The 18,052-nt window shown below is 40.6% G+C and overlaps 1 long non-coding RNA gene across 3 annotated transcripts in view; it reads right to left on the bottom strand.

Annotated features, from left to right (window-relative positions):
* Positions 1–18,052, bottom strand: part of LOC122230046 — a 115,732-nt gene that overhangs the window by 78,026 nt on the left and 19,654 nt on the right. For 2 of the 3 annotated variants that reach the window (XR_006207255.1, XR_006207256.1), the window contains one exon: positions 17,610–17,846. The exons of the other annotated variant lie outside the window; for it this stretch is intronic. This is a non-coding gene — a long non-coding RNA (uncharacterized LOC122230046). Of the gene's footprint in view, positions 1–17,609; positions 17,847–18,052 lie in introns of those variants that run through there. 3 annotated transcript variants of the gene reach the window in all.

The raw sequence follows: 18,052 nt of genomic DNA on the forward strand, positions 1-18,052 counted from the left end.
TTTTTTTCCTATCTGAACTATGTGGACACTCACAAAAATAGTCTGTAAACACAAAGAGGTAAGTAGCTGCCCAAGAGTAGACAATAAGGTACATACAGCAGAACAAGAAGAGGGAGACTATTTAGGACTTGGTTTCTAAAAGGCTGTCACAGAAGAAGAAAAAAATCACTTGATTTGATAAACTGCCTCCATTTTTGTAGAGGATTCAGTTTAGCTCTTAAGACAACAATTTTTTGTTTGGCCTCTTGTCATTTCTAGGGTAGATGACAGTCACAGAAAGAGTAACCTTTAAAATCTGTTCTAGTAAAACACATAAACAAAGGTTAAACAATTAAATGTTATTACTGTTTGGACATCAATATATTTGGTAGTGTATGTTACATGTTTGGGGCTCAGTTCATTTGTTTTTCAAATGTCACCTTCTCAGAGAGGCCCTTCTTAACCCCTCTCTACCTGAACAGCTTGTCTGTCATGAGACTGCCAACCCTTTTACCTTCCTTTGTTTTTCCTTCAGAGCACCTACATCAGTCATCCGTCTCCATTGGAATCTAATCACCTTGGGGGCAGGGACTTGGTTCTGCAGTATCTGCACTCCATGCTGGACCTGCCTGCTATGGGGTGTGAGCTCAATGCAGAAACAGTTTTCAATCAATTAAAATACCAAAAATAACGGACTCTTCTAGGACATGTTTGTTACAACACCCAGTTGTTTGATAGCATGTTATTTTATTTAGTACCCCTTAGGTTTTGCTCACATTGGGCAATACAATTGTAAAGCTTTTTAATCCTTTCCAGAAATCCTCTTTTGTAAATTGACCAACCTACTCTTTCCTTTCTCTTTCCATGATTTACTCTGTTTAGTCGATGAGAGAAGCTGGCTTAAATTTTCCTAGTAAGTGAAAATGGGTTTCTAATTCAGGCTTTCGCTCTTTATCCTTTCCTTTTAATTCACGGTCATTCTTGTTCCTAGCTGGTCTCTGTTGACCTACTCAGAATCATTACTGGGAACCAGAAGATGGTATGTAATTGAATTGGTATCGCTGCTGTCACCATCAATTTGTGTAGGAAAAAAGGCTGAGGAAACACAAAGGCAGAAACTATAATTGAATTTGGTTACTCCAAAGGTAAAACATAGTTGCAATTTTCAGAGAGCATGGCAGGTCAGATGGTGAATGGGTAAGGGTTGAGTGAGATGGATTATCCCTAGGGGATATGAAAACCAAAAAAGATGGATTTCGGCCAAAAGGGATGGTCAGAAGTCACAAAACCCACAGCTTTCTCAAGGTCACCTCTTTTCTAGGCATCATGTACAATGAACACTGGATTGTGAGGTGAATGGAGGATCAGGAGATGTGGGTTCTAGTTCTGATTTCTCCAGTAAAAGCAAAACAATCAGCACATTATTTAATTGCCCTGGGCCACAGTCATCTCACTTATAAAATTGGGACAACAATATAATTCCTCCCTCTCAAAGCTGCTAAGAGGATGAAATGACATGGTATCTTTGATTGCTTTTGAATAGCGCTTCATGCTGTTTGGAAACTAAGTCTTATTGTTATTACATGATCAATGCCTTATTTCTACAATGACTAATCATTTCAGTTAGCTTTTTATCCATTACAGAAAGCATACCACAGAGAATTGGCTTGCTCAAATTATATTTATTTAACTTCCAACCTCCCATTAATATGTATTATCATGGCTGGGAATTTAACAGCCTGTAAGCCACAAAATATGAAAGTGATATCAGCATGGCATCCTTACATTTCAGCACTCCCCTTGTCATGGTGATGAGTGATGTTTACTTTGACAATATTTTGTCAATGTCATCCACTTATCCTGTTGCCTAAACTATTATTTCTGTGATTTTGTTATTAAATACTACCTCTGAGGGGATCATGTGACTAGACTCATTATGAATCACCAGTTTTCTATCCTTTTTTCTTCTGCCCAGAATTCCCCCCCCCTCCACTGTTTTTACTTCTTCAAACCCTACTGCAATTAGCCATAGCCTAGAACTCATTTAATGTTTTACTCTAATTCTGACCTCAGTTAACAGAAAGAGTATAAACCACCCAAGTTTTGTTCCCCTATTTCATGTCTCCAAAAGTGTTGAAAAGGTACTAACAGGCTAAAGTTTATTTCCTTTTGTGTCACCTTTTGCTCTCAGAAATATTGGCAGCTGAACATAAACATTTTGAAATCCTAATGAAGGGCTGCAAATGGATTGTGTATTGACAGGGTCACCATACAACCCAGTATGCCCAGAAGGTTCTGGTTTATCCCTGGTATCTAGGAATAATTATTAATAGTACTCCCTGTCACTCACAAACATGTCTTGAGATAACCTGACTACCTTATTGAGGACAATATTTTCAAATTACCTTCCAATTCCTAGAACCATGGGTTGTTACACCAAGAACAGTCTTTAGAGTAATCTGCCATTCTGTAACCACATGGACACTGACAAAAAGCTTCAATAGCTCTGGTAAACCAGATGAGTTAGTTTTGTTGCAAACTAGCTATATAACTCTTGGCAAACCGAATTATCTCTCTTGACTTTGAGGTGATAGCAGTGGCCTAGAACCTAGGCCAATCCACTGTGTATGTGTGTCTTTCTGTCTCTGTCTAGACTTTACTAATATTTTCTGATGAATACATAGTATTTTAAAATTGAAATATTATTAACCATGTAATAATTAGAAAGGAAAAGGGCTCCCAAAACTTCATTCTCCAGATATAGCCAATATTAAATATATTTCACATATATTTATAAACTTTCTGAACTTTTTTTTTCCTTGTGCTAAAGAGCTTTCTTCTGTTAGAAAACGAGAAGAGTTTTAGAAATCTTTCTAAAGGCGACAGGAGTCATACTGAGTGTCTTGAGGCTCATGACTCTTTAAATTGATTTTTCTAGAAACCACTTATATCTAGGTCTCATGAAATAGAAGGGGGGGGTGTAAGGGTAGCTTTTTATCTCCCCTTTGTGCCTCCCTGGCTTTGCATCAGGACCTGTCATTTGTGCAAAAGCCCACACTGATGAAGTGTAGTGTGCTCTATTTTGGCTGATTCAACATGGTATGAATTACCTGCTGGTTATATTGTAACTCGTGGACTGGAACACTAATGGTCCTCTTTGGCTCCTCTAGCTGTATTTAGTTGCAGTGATTTGCCTGAATTGATCAGTGGTGACAGGGGCAGATGTCCTGAGAGTCCTCATTTCCCAGGATGAACTGTCATGGTGGACAGATTCTCCACTGTGCATAGAGCATGGTTTGGATACCAAAACCACATATCTAAAATTAAATTCTGGACTTTGTGTTTTAAAGAAACAAATGCCATAGAACTAATGAGCAAATCTGGGCCCTACACTTACCTGTGTATTTTTGCCATTAATTAATGTGACAGTAAGGGAAAAAGATCAAATGGAAAAATGAATATAATAATGCTGTCATATTTGTTGCAGATACTGCAAGAAACTAAGAGGGCCACAAAAGCATTTAAAAAAATGTCAAGTGTTACTCAAATGTTAGGCATAATTAAGTTTATTATACTTGCTTTGTGGTCTTCAGGTGGATATTCTGGATATTTCTGGTATCCTATTCTGCCTAAGTAAAGTAAGATTATTGCAGTTTATGCCATTTTGGTTCCACTGAGTGGATACATTCAAGGTGCACCTTCGAGCTCTAGGGTATGCCAGGCGAAGGAATTTTACTACTGGTCCCTTCAGTTTTATGATCAGATATACATTTGGTCTGGTGTAGAAAACGTTTCATCTCTTGGGTTTAATAATCAGGTAATCAAGTTATGCCACTTAATTCTTTATCAAATGGCAATTTGGATAAATATCCCTAAATTATTTCTCAAATTAAATTAGGGCAAAAGAAAGCTTCTTGCCACTTCTCTACTACTTCCTTTTCTCTTGCAGTTTAATTCCTCAGTTTCTATTGCTGAGGGCTCCCACCTCCCTGGGGTGCCTGGCCTCTACTCTGACTCTGTTGTAAGCCCACCTGTATTCTGAGCTTTACTGTCAGGAACCTGCTGCTAATTCTTTGCTGGTACTATCTTTTGAGCTCCTCAAAGGTATGTTATTAACGCTAGCAATAAAAAATACTTTGATGCAAAGCACATTTTTGGAAACTGGTAACACTACAAAAACAACACAACAGGTGGGTAATATTTCTATGATTATCCAGTTCCACCTGCCTTGACTTTGATAATCCCCAGTGACAATAATAGTAGAAGCTGGAGGTGTTTGAGAAAATCACAGTGCATAGGATTACCTCAGCCAGTTTCAACCCAGCTCCTTCTGCTAATCAAACCAGCGATGCAATCTTCTCCATTTTCCAGGAGGCACCTCTCTCTCCAGAGTGACAGAGAATATATTTGGTGCTTCTTACCCTGCTCTAAGTCAATGACTCCCTACCCCTCTGAATAGTCACTGCTGCTAAGAAACCCAGTGACCCTCTGGCATTCAGCCTCAAGACAGTAGCCTATTCCATCTTTTTTTGTTTTTGTTTTTCCTCTCTTTCGCTGAATTGAATTGCAAATCTAGGCATGCCTCAGTGAAAGCACTTATATTTCTGATCTGCATCCTGACTCCCCTCCTCCACAGGGGCAGCAAAAACCCTGAGGAAATGTAGTCAGTCTCAGTTAAGCCAAACCTCTGATCAGATTAGCTCCCTGTTTAATAAGACAGAGGTAGGCGTCCCAGCTGCGCTCCATCCCATTTCACACAAGCGAAAGGATCAATGGCAGAAGACCCTTATTCCATGAATGTAACTTTGGGCCCTGGTTCTCTAGTTTTATCATGAGGTTCAGACCACAAGGCATATTGCAGGTTTCAGTGGGGAGATTTAAAACATAAGAAGAAAGAACTAAAAATCTTTATCTAGGGAAGGTGACAAAAGTATGGACTAATCAAATGTGGGTCCTATTTACTCTTTTTAAGCATTTAACCCAAACAAAACATGGTTCTTTTGATAGCATAGGACCACAATCCTTCCACCTCTTCAGCCCTCTGGCTTCTTTTCCTTAATATATAAAATATATTGGGATAAGACAAGATAATTCTCAAAATCCCTCTCTGGGCCAAACTCATCAAATCCTCAAGCCCTAAAAGGCTTTTATGGGCAAGGTATTTTGAGGAATGAATGAGGAGGCCATAGGCAGACATTTCATTCAGTGCTAATCACAGGCCGGCACTCGGGTGGGTAAGCATGGTGCTTCACTGCAAAGAACTTAGGTTAGTGGGGGCAATATGGCCATAAGGGGGAATCATAACCCAATGTGGTCAGTACAAAATCAAGACTGTATAGGGTATTATGGGTGTACAGAGGAGAGGCTGTAACCCCTATTACATAGAGAAAAGTTACCATGCCCTATTTTTAAGCTAAAAGGAACCATAGGTGACTCCACGTTTCTTAGCTCCCTTTTGGAGCCCTCACTGTTCATTCTTCAGGCTTGCTCTGTGCCTTAACCTAAGGTCTACATTATGATCATTTTGCCTTATATAGGATGATAATTCACAGAAGTGATTTGCGACACCTTAAAGTTTGCGTTTAACTACAGCAGGCCCAATGGACTCTCAGAACAGAGCCTGTTGAATCTGTCCTGGGTTACCTTCCACCTCAAATACATCATCAAAAAACAGAGGTTGGCCCAGCCAAACCAAAGTGATATATCTAGTTACCTATCTTGAGAAAGAACAGGAAACCAGCAATATTTTTAAAAATTTAATGTATCTGTTTTTATAAACATGCCAAAAACTATGGCAGGAGGTTTGTTATTGAATGCTTTGTTCTTCAATTTTGTAAGTTAATGCAGAGTACTACATTATTCCTCAGGTGTAGTGATAGGCCTCTTCTCTTTCAAGGACAATGATAGAAAAAAAAATACTGGATCATTAGGAGACCTGAAGTTTAGTTTTGGCTCAGCCATTAACTAGTAAGATGGCCTTAGTCAAAGTATGTAAACTCAATCTTTTCTGTTAAATGATGTGTTTGGATAAAATGATCCCCAAGTTTTCTTTCAACTTTGAAACAATAGTCTCTGTTATACTGTGAATTTCTGACAGTCTCTGATCCCAAGGCTGTTCAGTGAATGTGTGTGGTCCACAAGATAGTCTCAAAGCCTAAGAAATTAGTGGGAGGATGTGTCACACAGGTTGGGTTCTCTGAGAAGCAAGTTCTGAGGTGGAGATTATCAAGCAGGTAGTTTATTAGGGAGTTTTCTTGTGATAGATCCCTAGAGAAGGGAAGGGAAGGAAGTAGGACTGAGCAGAAGGACAAGTGGAGCTTTGATTTAGTCTCAGTGGAAAACACAAATGAGATGACCCTTTAGAGCCATCTGGAGTTGGAGAAGAGAGCTGGGCCCTTGATACCCTTGTGTTGAGCAGTTGTTGGATGCAGCCTGGGGTGAAGCAACTCTCTTTACCCAAAGTAATCCTCCAAAGTGGGATGGTGATTGAGCGCTTTCTGCCAACAGCACTCCTGATAACTGGAAGAATTATTCCTTCATTCCTAAAGGGGAGGGTACATCACAACATCCACCCCAGGATGTCTGTGTGCTCTTGCTCCTGTGAGCATCTGTGGAATATATGCAAAAACATCTAACACAGTACCGATGCTCAACAAATGTTCATCCATCCATCCATCCTTTTATTGTTCTTTTTTTTTCTTTTTCAGAGGTTATAGGAGAGAATCAGTTGGTGATTTCTCCTCCTAGCAAGAAAGGGATTCCTGCATAAGGAAGGAGATTGGATCTATTAATTTTCTCCCAATCTGAAGCTACCTCAGTTCTGTGATTCTATACTAATTAGCAATAATAAATAATAATTAAATACTGCTCCATCGTTTACAGTGTTTTCAAATATGTTATTTCATGTGATCCTCACAATTAAATTGTGTGGCAGGCTAAGCTGGTATTAATGTAATAGTCTCACTGTAGAGATGAAGAAACTGAGGATATGTAGTAACCTGTCCAAAACCAGGATGAGATGAAAGGAGACTTTGAATCTAGGTTTGCTGATTTCTGGTCCAGAGTTGTTTCCCTGATGCCAGGGTCAGCAGGGGCTCACAGGCTATGGAGCAGCTGATAAGACCTGGCTTGGGGCAACCTGTCTTCCTGGTGAGTCTTCTTAGCCAAAGCTGAGCTACCAGGCAGCACTGGCTTCCAGAGTAATTGAGTCTATTGGCCCCTTCCTGTGTTTCAGTTCCTGACATGTGAGCTCCCTATAGCTCACTGAGCTTGTACAAGATCCTATGTATATACTGTCAGCAGAGCCACTGAACTTGGTAATTTTACACACAGAGCAGCAGACACTGTTACCAATGACTTAGTGTGGTTTTATGGTAAGGGAAAAGTCCTGGAAGGTGAGTGTGATGTGTCACCATCCCATAGACCAGTGCTTCTCAAACCTTAACTTACATTTGAATCACCTGGAGATCTTGTTAAAGTGCAGACTGTTTGAGTTGGTCTGGGATAGTGCCTGAGATTCTTCTTGTCAAGCCTGTGCCCAGGTGCTGCTGCTCCTGCTACTGCTGGACCATAGTGTCCCTCTTTCCAGTGACAGAAACTCACAATCTTTCATAAAAAGCTTAAGATTGGTCTTTGCTTTAAAGGCTAGTTGGAGCCAATGATTTGAAAGAAACAGGTCATAATTTTACTGTCGTTACAGTTTGTCATCTTTTTCACCTCTTTCTAAGAAAGGAAAGAAGGAGGGTAGCTGAGAAGGGAGGAAGGGAAAAAAAGAAAATCAAATTGGCAATGTAATATGTGGTCAGAATCAATCAAGCTGTAAATTTATGTGATGCTAGTAGCAGGTGCCACCACAGTGGATTGGAGACTCTTCTTATTTAACAGAGTCAACATCATCCATTTTGTGAAAGAGAAATGGAGACCATATGGATGAAATCTGCAGACACCAGAGGGAATGATGCTGTGGACAGCCACTCAGGAGTAAAGGGAGCCCTTGGGCTTAGAAGCCCAGAGGAAAGCCCTGTGATTTGGTTAAACCAGGCCCATTTAATGGGCTGTGGCTGGGTGTTTATGCAACAGAATGGCCCTCACTGCAGTCCCTGGGGTGTTGATTTACTCTTTGATGGTGTCTGTACTGTAGAATCTGCCTTCATTTCCTGGCTTCTCAGGCTGCTGGAGGGGGTGGGTGGAAGCAAATGCTTTTGAAGTGATTTCCTTGCTAAAACATTCAAATTGCTTTTTCCTAAGGGGATGAAATATTTTCTGAATTTTCACTGTATAGTTTCTCCAAGCAATAGAAGGGAGGGGGCAGGGAATGCAGGCTGGAAACAGCCTTAGTCAGGAATGTTCTCAGGGGTAATACCAGGCAGGGATGGGGGGAAGGGAGCTTTTTCCTACAAGGCAAGCTCTCTGAAAGCAAGGGGAAGAAATATGAAAATCAGGGCCTGCTCACCAGGGAAAAACTGTCAAAGCACTGGTGGAATATACATGTGAATAGAATATTTAAAACAGGCTTGGTCAAAGCCTCAAGAGCTATTCTGTGCAGAGCAGTGCCTCTGGTCACCCACTGTATTCCTGACTCTCTCCATCCTGGTCTCAGGGTGGTGGTATTGGGTGGGGTTGGACTGGTGCTGACAGCCATTGTCTGTCTGTGTTCTGGGGAGGTGGGGGGCTGCGTGAGCCTGTATGCTCAGGCAGGGTGGGGGAAGGGCGGTGGCTGAGGCTTTCCAGGAGCCTGTGTCTCTGGAGATTTGAGGGAGAGCTGAGTTCAGGCCCTGGCGCCAGCCTTCCAGAGGGAAATCAGAAGCACAGTACATAATTAGGCATCTCTCCCCTCAGGCAAATGGGGAAGGAGTTTGCTTTCCCTGAGCGTCAGCCTGCAGAGAAGAAAACCAGGAGCCAACAGCAGGATTCCCTGCCACCCGGCTCAGGATTCCTGAGGCCCATGGTGAGAAGAAGATGCTGCCCTGAGCAGCTGTCACAGATGCCACTAGCTGTCGATCTGAGCATCCTGGTCTCTTTTTCATGGAACTTTTTCTACCCACTTGTTTGAATGATTGATCATAAAGAAATCACATTCTATCCCTGAACATTGAAATCTGTGGCTTTCTGAGAAAATGGCATAGTGAGAGGCAGGGAGATAGACAGAAAAGGGATGTAGAACATAAAGGAAATCTCCGTGGAAGTGGAAGTAACTTAAAACTTAAAATAGCCAATTTTGCAAGAGCACTGGTAGTTTTTTAATTGATTTGTGTGTGTTATTCTGTTGAGTTCCACAGCAGGCCTGGGGCAGGCACTGTGACACAGTCATTTCACAGATGAGGAGACTAAGACTCAGAAGCTGTGACATGTCCAAAGTCATACAATTAGTAAGTGGCAGATTTGGGACTCAATAAGAGGTGTTGTGCTGTCTTCTAGTGCACCGTGAAAATGAATTGTTCCATACCATCTCCATATGGCAACGCTACCCGCCTTAGGGATCTATTTTATTATTGCTTGCAGAAAATTGACTGACCTCCACCCACTTTCTAATTCTGGGCCATATCCTTGATTGTTATCATCTCATTAGATTTATTAAAAAGACCAGATTTTTCCCCTAGTCGAATATATGGGGTGGTTGCCTCACCTGTCCTTCTACCCACCATGATTTCAGGGATCTGTGGTATAAATGTGATCCCAGACACCCATTCTGGTATAACGCAAGTGAGGGGCAGTAGGGTAAATATTAACATTGGCTTTGGAGTCAGACTTCCTTGAATATTCCAGCTTGGTCACTGATTAACCTTTCTAGACCTCAATTTCTCATCTATAAAACAGGGATAATAATACCTCTCCCAGAGGGTCTCTGTGAGGATTAAAGAATGCCTATGAAGTAGTCAGTAGAGTTACATGGTCGCAGAATGTTAGTGACTGCTGTTTTTAGGTTCATAGACTTTGCAGTGGGACCCTTGAAAAAAAAAGGTTTGACTTTGAAAGACTTACAAGAATTTAAAGTGATTTAAATGCAGTTCTAGTGAAAAGCCCTTACTTTCAGCTGTGTGATTCTCTGGGTCTAGGAAATACCACAGACCCAAGGCTATGTTTCATGCATCTTTGTATTTCTCAGTTACCAAACCCAAGGTCTTCCATGGAAAAAGTGCTCCATGAATTCCAGTTCACTGGGATGGATGGAGAAAGGGAGTGTGTGTGTCGGGAGGTAGGTAGTTTGTTGGATGCAAAGTTTTGGCAAGTAGGGGGGTGTGGGCATGTGCCCTTTGACAGCCACAACCCAATGTCTTTGGACTCCTCCTTTTTAGCTTTGCCTTGGGGGCTTACATAATATTCTTCTTTGTCATTCCAGTACTATGTCAACAGAGATACTCTCATGATTACTGTCTTAGGTATAATAAACTCTGCTTTCCTAGGGATGTGAGAGTCTTTGTTCATAAAAAAAAAACAGAAAAGTAGTTACCTAAATGGAACTTGCAACTTTTCTCAGCTTTGGAGATTACTTGAAGACGAATTGTTTCTGAATTTAGTGCCCTTCTATTCTTGGCCCACATCTTTCTCGTCTTGATTACTCACCAAGTCTACCTTTTTACAGGTCTCATCCTATTTCTCTTCATAGACCAAACTGTGCTTTCTTGGGTTCCCTGGATATCGCCATGGTCACAGAGGGGTGTACGTTTAGCTCAACAGGCTTGATCCTCAGCTTTAATGGAATTCTGTCTTTCAACTGACTTCTCAATCCTTTATGAACTGTCCTGTGAGATCCCCATTTCTAACCTGGAGAAAGCAGAGAAGCTCTATATTCAAGATCGACAGGGATTTGAGATCAAGAGAGCTCTTTAGATCTGTTTACCTTGGGATTGATGACCAGTAAAATGTTTAGTTTAGATCAAGATTGTCTTGATGGGAAGAGCTGCCTACAATGAGGTGTGATATAAAAGTTATTGAGGACACTATTCACCCCCAAGTTACTTTACTATTATGGCATTGAAAGTGTTTTGTGGTTATTGTTTATTACCTAAAGTCCTGCATTAGAGATGCTCAGTCAGATCAACCCAGATAGACCCAGAATCATTTTCTAGCCTTGTCCATTACTGGATCTGTGACCTCATGCAAATTGTTTCAGTTTCCTCATTATGTAAAATGGCAAATATATGCCCTATGCAATTGAGGCACAGAATAGAAATAATGGATGTAAAGTGATTCTTGGTGCCTGATGTGTATTAGATGCACAATAAATGAGAGCTATTTATTATTTTAGTATTTATAGGCTATTCCTCTATAAGCCACTCACTAAAATATGAATATGCCCTCTGGAAAGAGTAATACACTCCATTTATCAGTTTAACTAGCTTTCACCTTGGAAAACAGATAGGTTCTAAGGTATGAGACAAAGAGAGAAGTGTATGTGGGAAGTGCCCAAGGGAAATGGGCAGGTATAGCAGGAGGGTAGAGTCCCACTGGACATCTGTGGTTGGGACTCTTGGGTAGCCAAGGGATAGCAGAAGAGTGATGGAAGCCTAGGAAGGGGAGGTGACAAAACTGGGTGTTGCCCACGGACTACACTGGACACAGTCACCTATCACTAAGAGTGGACTAGTTGTACCTATGGGGATGATGCTAGAGACTGAGGTAGATCAGGTCACAGAACTTCTGGCTTTGGGAAAGGTCCTTCATCACAGCTGTGGCTCAGGAAAGCTTACAAAAACTATTCTCTGCTGTCTCCAGCTGTAGCAGAAGGGAGTTTGGTCAGAGACAGATTGGACATTTCTTAAAACATTGTATGAAGACCAAATAAAAACCAGACAGCACATGTATTCTTTTAGCTGGTCATTTGACCAATTGTTTGCTCAGGGGAGACTGACTTTGGAAAATTGATCAAAGACAGAATCTAAAGGACTCTTTCCCATTTCATCTGTATCAACTCTCATTTTTGTGCTTTATTTATAGAGTAGTTAGATTTTGTGAAATAATAGAAAAAATATATATTGGTCTCTATCTCCAGTTCCTGGCACAAAGTTCCTAAAATCCTTGTAATTTCCCAAATGATAAGAGTAGTAGGAACATTTGTTCTAATATTTGGTCTTTGACCCAAGTTCCTGACACAGAGCTCCTAAATCTCTTGGAATTTAGAAATGTCTATTGCTCTAATGAGGTGACTCTTGGTGGGCTTCTAGACAGCTTCAGAATGACGGTTGGTTGCCAGACTGACCAAGCTATGATTAGAAGGTTGGAATTTTCAGGTCTACCCCTCATCCTCCAGGAAGAAGAGGGGAGCTGGAGATTGTGTTAATGATCCATTCTTCCTACATGATGAAGCCTCCATAAAAATCCCCAAGTACCAGGTTTAGAGAGCTTCTGGGGTGGTGAACAGGTCTATATGCCAGGAGGGTGGCACACCTTAACTTCACAGGGACCGAGAAGCTCCTGAGCTCAGCACTTTTCTAGACCTCATTCTATGTATCTGTTCACCTGGCTATTTATTCATATTCTTTATTATATCTTTTTTTAAAAAAATTTAATGTTTATTTATTTTTGAAAGAGAGAGAGACAGACACAGCATGAGCAGGAGAGGGGCAGAGAGAGAGTGAGACACAAAATCTGAAGTTTCTCCAGGCTCTGAGCTGTCAGCACAGAGCCTGACATGGGGTTCAAACTCACAGACAATGAGATCATGACCTGAGCTGAAGTCAGACATGTAAACAACTGAGCCACCCAGGTACCCCTTATTATATCCTTGATAATAAACCATTAAATGTAAATGAGAGTTCCTCTGAGCTCTATAAGCCTTTCTGGCAAATTATTGAACCCAAGGAGGGGTCATGGGAATCCCTATTTAAAGCCAGTTGGTCAAAAGTACAGGTGACAGGGGTGCCTGGGTGGCTCAGTTGGTGGAGCATCTGACCCTTGGTCTCAGGGTCATGAGTTTGAGTCCCACCTTGGGCATGAGCCTACTTAAAAAACAAAATTAAAAATATAGGTGATAACTTGGGGACTTACAGTTGGTGTTTGAAGTTGGGGCAATCTTGTAAGTCTGAGCCCTTCACCTGTGGGATACACACTAACTCCAGGTTAGTGTCAGAATTGTATTGAATTGTAGGACACCTCACTGGTGTCAGAGAATTGACTGATGTGTGGAAAGCCCACACATCTGGTGTCAGAAGTATTGTGCGGTAATTGTGTGAGAGTAAAGAAGAAACAGAGGAGTGTTTTTCATAGATTCCCTTTGCCCTGTACCTGGGACACTAGTTTTGTGTGTACTTCAACTTTTTTTTTTTTTAAGTAATCTCTACATCCCACAGGAGGCTTGAACCCACAATCCCAAGATCAAGGGTCACATGCTCTACCAACTGAGCCAGCCAGGCATCCCCTGTGTGGTGTTTCAAAACTGAAGACAATGATTTCTTTTTACCATACTGTGGTACAAAAAAGACATGTCACTGGAAAGGTTGCCCATCATCGGTATGTGATTATTTTTTATGAGCTATACTCTTAAGTCCAGCCTACTAGAAGCTCTCCATCCATCCCTCCCTCCCTCACCTTTCCCAAACCCTGAATTTTCCATCTAGTAGCCCATCAGAAATTCTCTGAAATTGACCTAGAATTAAGAAGTGGGTGATTTGATCATTATATGGAGCATTCATCATGGAAGGTGGGGGTGGCAATACTTTGCTGCCTTCCTAAGTCAAGCGAAAAATATCTGGAGGATTAAGAGTTTGCTGGGCCTAGTGAGCAACTTAACGGGTGAATTATCTGTGCTATCACTCTAGTTTCTTCCTGAGTTGGATCCACAAACAGATTTATTTTCTTCCTAAGCATTTTTTAACTGAGTGATAAATTTAAAAAGCATTTTAAAGAACACCTGCCATGTTTTATCAAGGGTCTTTGATGCCTCTTAAGAACAAACTCAATCCCAGAAAAACCTCACAAGCAAAGGAACAGCCAAGGGAATGCAGCAGCCATCTGGAATGCCTGACCAAAGCAGGAGATATGCCTAGTTGTAGTACAGTAAGTGTGAAGTCTTGTTTTTTTAAAACTTGGCCTAGAATGTTGATTTAATTACATTTAAAATAAGAGAAAGAAAAATAGTTTAAGATGCAATGTTCTCCAGTTGTAATTGAGGGAAACAGGCCATTTTAAGGAAGCGTCTGATCAAGGCCATTCAGTGAGGTAACTTGGTTAACCAGAGGGAAACAAACAGAACTACCTAGAATATAACTTAATACATTAAAATTCTACTAATAATTATAATTTATAGCAGTTCTGGGCATTGTTATACTTAATCCTCACCACAGATATGCCAAGTGGGCATTGAACTTCCTATTATTTAGATGAAAAAAAGATAAAATCTATCAAGTATTGACCTAAGTTTATAAAACCAATGAATGGAAGAACTTGGATTTGAACCTAAAAATTCTTCTCTCACAATATCACACTGCCTTCTTACTTGCTTATTTATTTCACACAAAGTAAATGTTGTTTTGTCATTAACCATATATTCCAATTATTCATTCAATATTCATTTAACCAACATTTGTTGGAAACCTATTTTCCAGAGATTATAGGAGATACAATAATTCATAAGGCAAAACTCTCATCTCAGAGTTTATAATCTTGATAGGGAAATAATTGCAACACAAGGCAGAATGTAAAATATGCCAAGAGAGAAGTATGTGTCTCTGCTTTCCTATTTCTCCTTCCCTCAAATAATCAATAATTAATCCTACTTTGTATTTTGCTCCTACCTGTCTTTCAAGCAAACCAAATGCTTTGCATATATTATCTTGTCAACACTCTGAATAGTAGAACACCTTCATAGTTCAATTCCAAACACCTACCAGTTTGTAAAACTGTGTGTAGCCAATCTCACCCTTTCTCATGTCAGAGCAGTGACACAGTGTCTTACAATAGCATCAGTGATCTCAAGTACACAGCACCTGCACTTGGAGGGGGCACACACCTCAGTTTTACTTATATCTGCATGGGGACACAGCCCAATTTTTCTTTTATAGATTATGGACTGATAATCCAGGCAACAAGGCAGTAGTGGGGGAGAAAATGAAAATGATGAAGCAATTTTATTCCATTTGGCCGGCAGCAGAAAGCAAACCCCAAAGAGAAGGGGCACTGAATGCTGAGTTATAATAAAGGCTACCATTTATGGTGCTGTGTGCCTTACTTTCATTATCTCACTTAACCCCTGCACTCCCCACCCCAATTCAAAAAAATTTGTACTTAATTTGGGGGGCAAGCACTCTTATTATTTCCATTTCCCTACAGGTGAGGGAACTGGAACTCAGATCAGTTAAACTTGACTTAGGCCAGGTAGTTAGTCTAAAATGAGCTGGAGTTCAGTCACAAATCTGTATCTTTAAAGCTCAGGTTCTAACAACTATGTTATACCCCTTTCCAAATAGGGAGAATCAAGGAAAGCTGCATATAAACAGAGGTTGGGTGCCTGGGGAGGCTGTGACAAGACCAAGCAGACAGGAATTGGGAAACACCCAGGTTCAAGGTGAAGTCATGAATAGTGTAACAGCTCAGTTGAAATGATGGAAGCTCCACTCAAGCTATCTTAAAACCATAGAGGAATTTTTTGCTCAGAGAACCAAACTGTGGCAATAGTGGGGGAAGTATAGGTCCTGTGGTCTTCATCTAGGCAAATGAGGACCTCAGATTTCCATATCTGTCTCCCCATACTTCAACTCTACTTCTCTCTTTTCACTCATTAACACCAGCTCTCCCCATAAGGCTGCAACCGTGTCTATAAGCTGCCTCAGGTTTTTATCTTTAAAGCTTCATAACTTGTGAGGAAGAAGAGCTATTCCCATTAATTTTAGTTAGAAAAATCCCAAGAAAATTTCTGATTGGTTTTGCCTATGCTATTTACATCCCTGTGGCTAGGGTAACACTCTGATTGGAATCTTACCCCAACCAACCAAACTGTAGGAATAGGAGAACTGCTGACTTTTCTAGAAAAAGAGGAAAAAGAAAAGTTTGATTGACAATAACATATGCCTCCTACAAGCCGAAACCAGATTAGCCATCAGAATAACGGACATAAAAAACTAACCATGTATGGGATATATACCTTAAAATCAGTTGTTGTTGTTGTTTTTCCACCTAATAAAGCTTCCTGCTGCCAAAGATAATCCATGGCAGTCCAGGATCTACAACATCATAGAATCACAGTATCCTTCCATGTCCTGTCTCTCCCCATTGTGCACTATGATCCATTCACATTGTTCTTCTTTTGGCCACTTCTTGTATGTACCAAGCTCATTCCTTCTTAGTTTATTCTAGCTATTCCTCTGATTGCAATGATTTTCCCAGTTATTCAGATCTCAACTCAAATACCACCTTCTTATAGAGGACATCCAGAACTACCTTTTTATTATAAGGCAATCCCTGGCCAGTTTTATCTTGTCATAATACATGAGACCACTGACATTCTCATTCACCTCTTTTCTCCTCTATTTTTGCATGCTGTTTAGCTTCCCTAAAACATGAGTTCTGTGGGAGCAGAGATCTTTTCTGTCTTCTTGCCCATTGTAATGTCAGCACCTACAATAGTGTCTGGCCACACTATGTAGGCCCTTAATACATATTTGTTGAATAATTGATGAACCCTACACTTGGAAGGGACTACAACATTTAACTTGGTTATTTGTACATAAGAGTTGTTTCAAACATGTTTTTGAATGAATGAAAAATAGGAGAATCCTGGAAATCAGTATTTTTGAATTTGTGGTGGGAATATTGCTGAATTTGAATAGTATAACCAAGACTTCAGATATTCACACCAAAGTTCAATGGCAAATACCCACCTCCCCATTCCACATTCTCATTAGGTGTGTGAGCTGTGTGAGTGATATTTTGGAAAAGACTGGCTTCTTTCTTATGTGACTATCGTGTATTGAGCAGTGTCATATGACAGACACCAGGCCAGGTGCTTTACATGGGTTAGCTCCTATTCAGAGAGTCAGAGTAGTAGGTCACTTGCCCAGGGGCCAAAGTTTATCAAAGACAGAAATGAAAGTCTTTCACATGTGCTCTAGCAGATCAAGAAGATTCAGACTTGTGTGTTTGATCAGCTCTAACAGTTGATACCTGCCCACAAATCCATCTCATTTTTATCTATGCCTGGCACATGGGCAGATGAAACTCTATTCATGGTTGCCCCAGAGGTTTTTGTCTCTTAGGACAGTGGTTTAAAAGTATAGGCCTCAGAAGGACATCATTATGTACTGAGGAGATGTTAGAAATGCAAATTCTCATGCTTCATTCTTGATCTACTGAATCAGAAACTCTGGGGGTAGGCCTAGCAATCTGGTTTAACAAGCCCTCCAGGTGATTCTGATTCACACTAATGTTTGAGAATTGTTGCTTTAGGGCATCTTTTGAGAAGCCAGATAATTTCATTGGAGGGTACCTAAGTATCCGTGGAGAATTCTACAGCCCAACCCTGGGAATGAGAAATGAGGGTAGAGTGAACAACAGTCCTGGTTTGTCCAGGACTGAAGGAATTCCAGGATGTGGGATTTTTAGTTTTAAAACTGAACAGTCCTGGGCAAACCAGGATGAGGTGGTTACTGCATTAGTGTTTTTACTGCTACCAAAACAAATTACCACAGACTTACAGCTTCAAACAACACATTTATTCTCTTTGCAGTTCTATAGATCAGAATTCCAGTGTGGGTCTCACTGGGCTAAAATCAAAGTATAGCAGGGCTGTTTCTTTCTGAAGGCTTAACGAGAGTTCATTTCATTGCTTGTTCCAGTTTCTAGAAGCTTCCTCTGTCTTCAAAACCAGTAATGTTGCATTTCTGTGACCATTCTTCTGTAGTCACATGTCTCTCTGACTACAGCCAGAAAAAACTCTGATTTTAAGGACAATGTGATTAGGTAGGGCCCAACTGGATAATCCAAGCTAATCTTTTCACTTCACAATTCTTACTCATATTTGTAAAGTCCTTTTGCCATGTAAGGTAACATAGTCACAGATTCCAGGGAATAGGATTCAGATATCTTTGGGAAGCCGTTATTCTGCCTACCACAGTTACCATAACTGGAAGCCAAATTTAAG

Source organism: Panthera leo, chromosome C2, assembly GCF_018350215.1.
Source record: "Panthera leo isolate Ple1 chromosome C2, P.leo_Ple1_pat1.1, whole genome shotgun sequence".
In the NCBI taxonomy this organism is placed as follows: Eukaryota; Metazoa; Chordata; class Mammalia; order Carnivora; family Felidae; genus Panthera; species Panthera leo.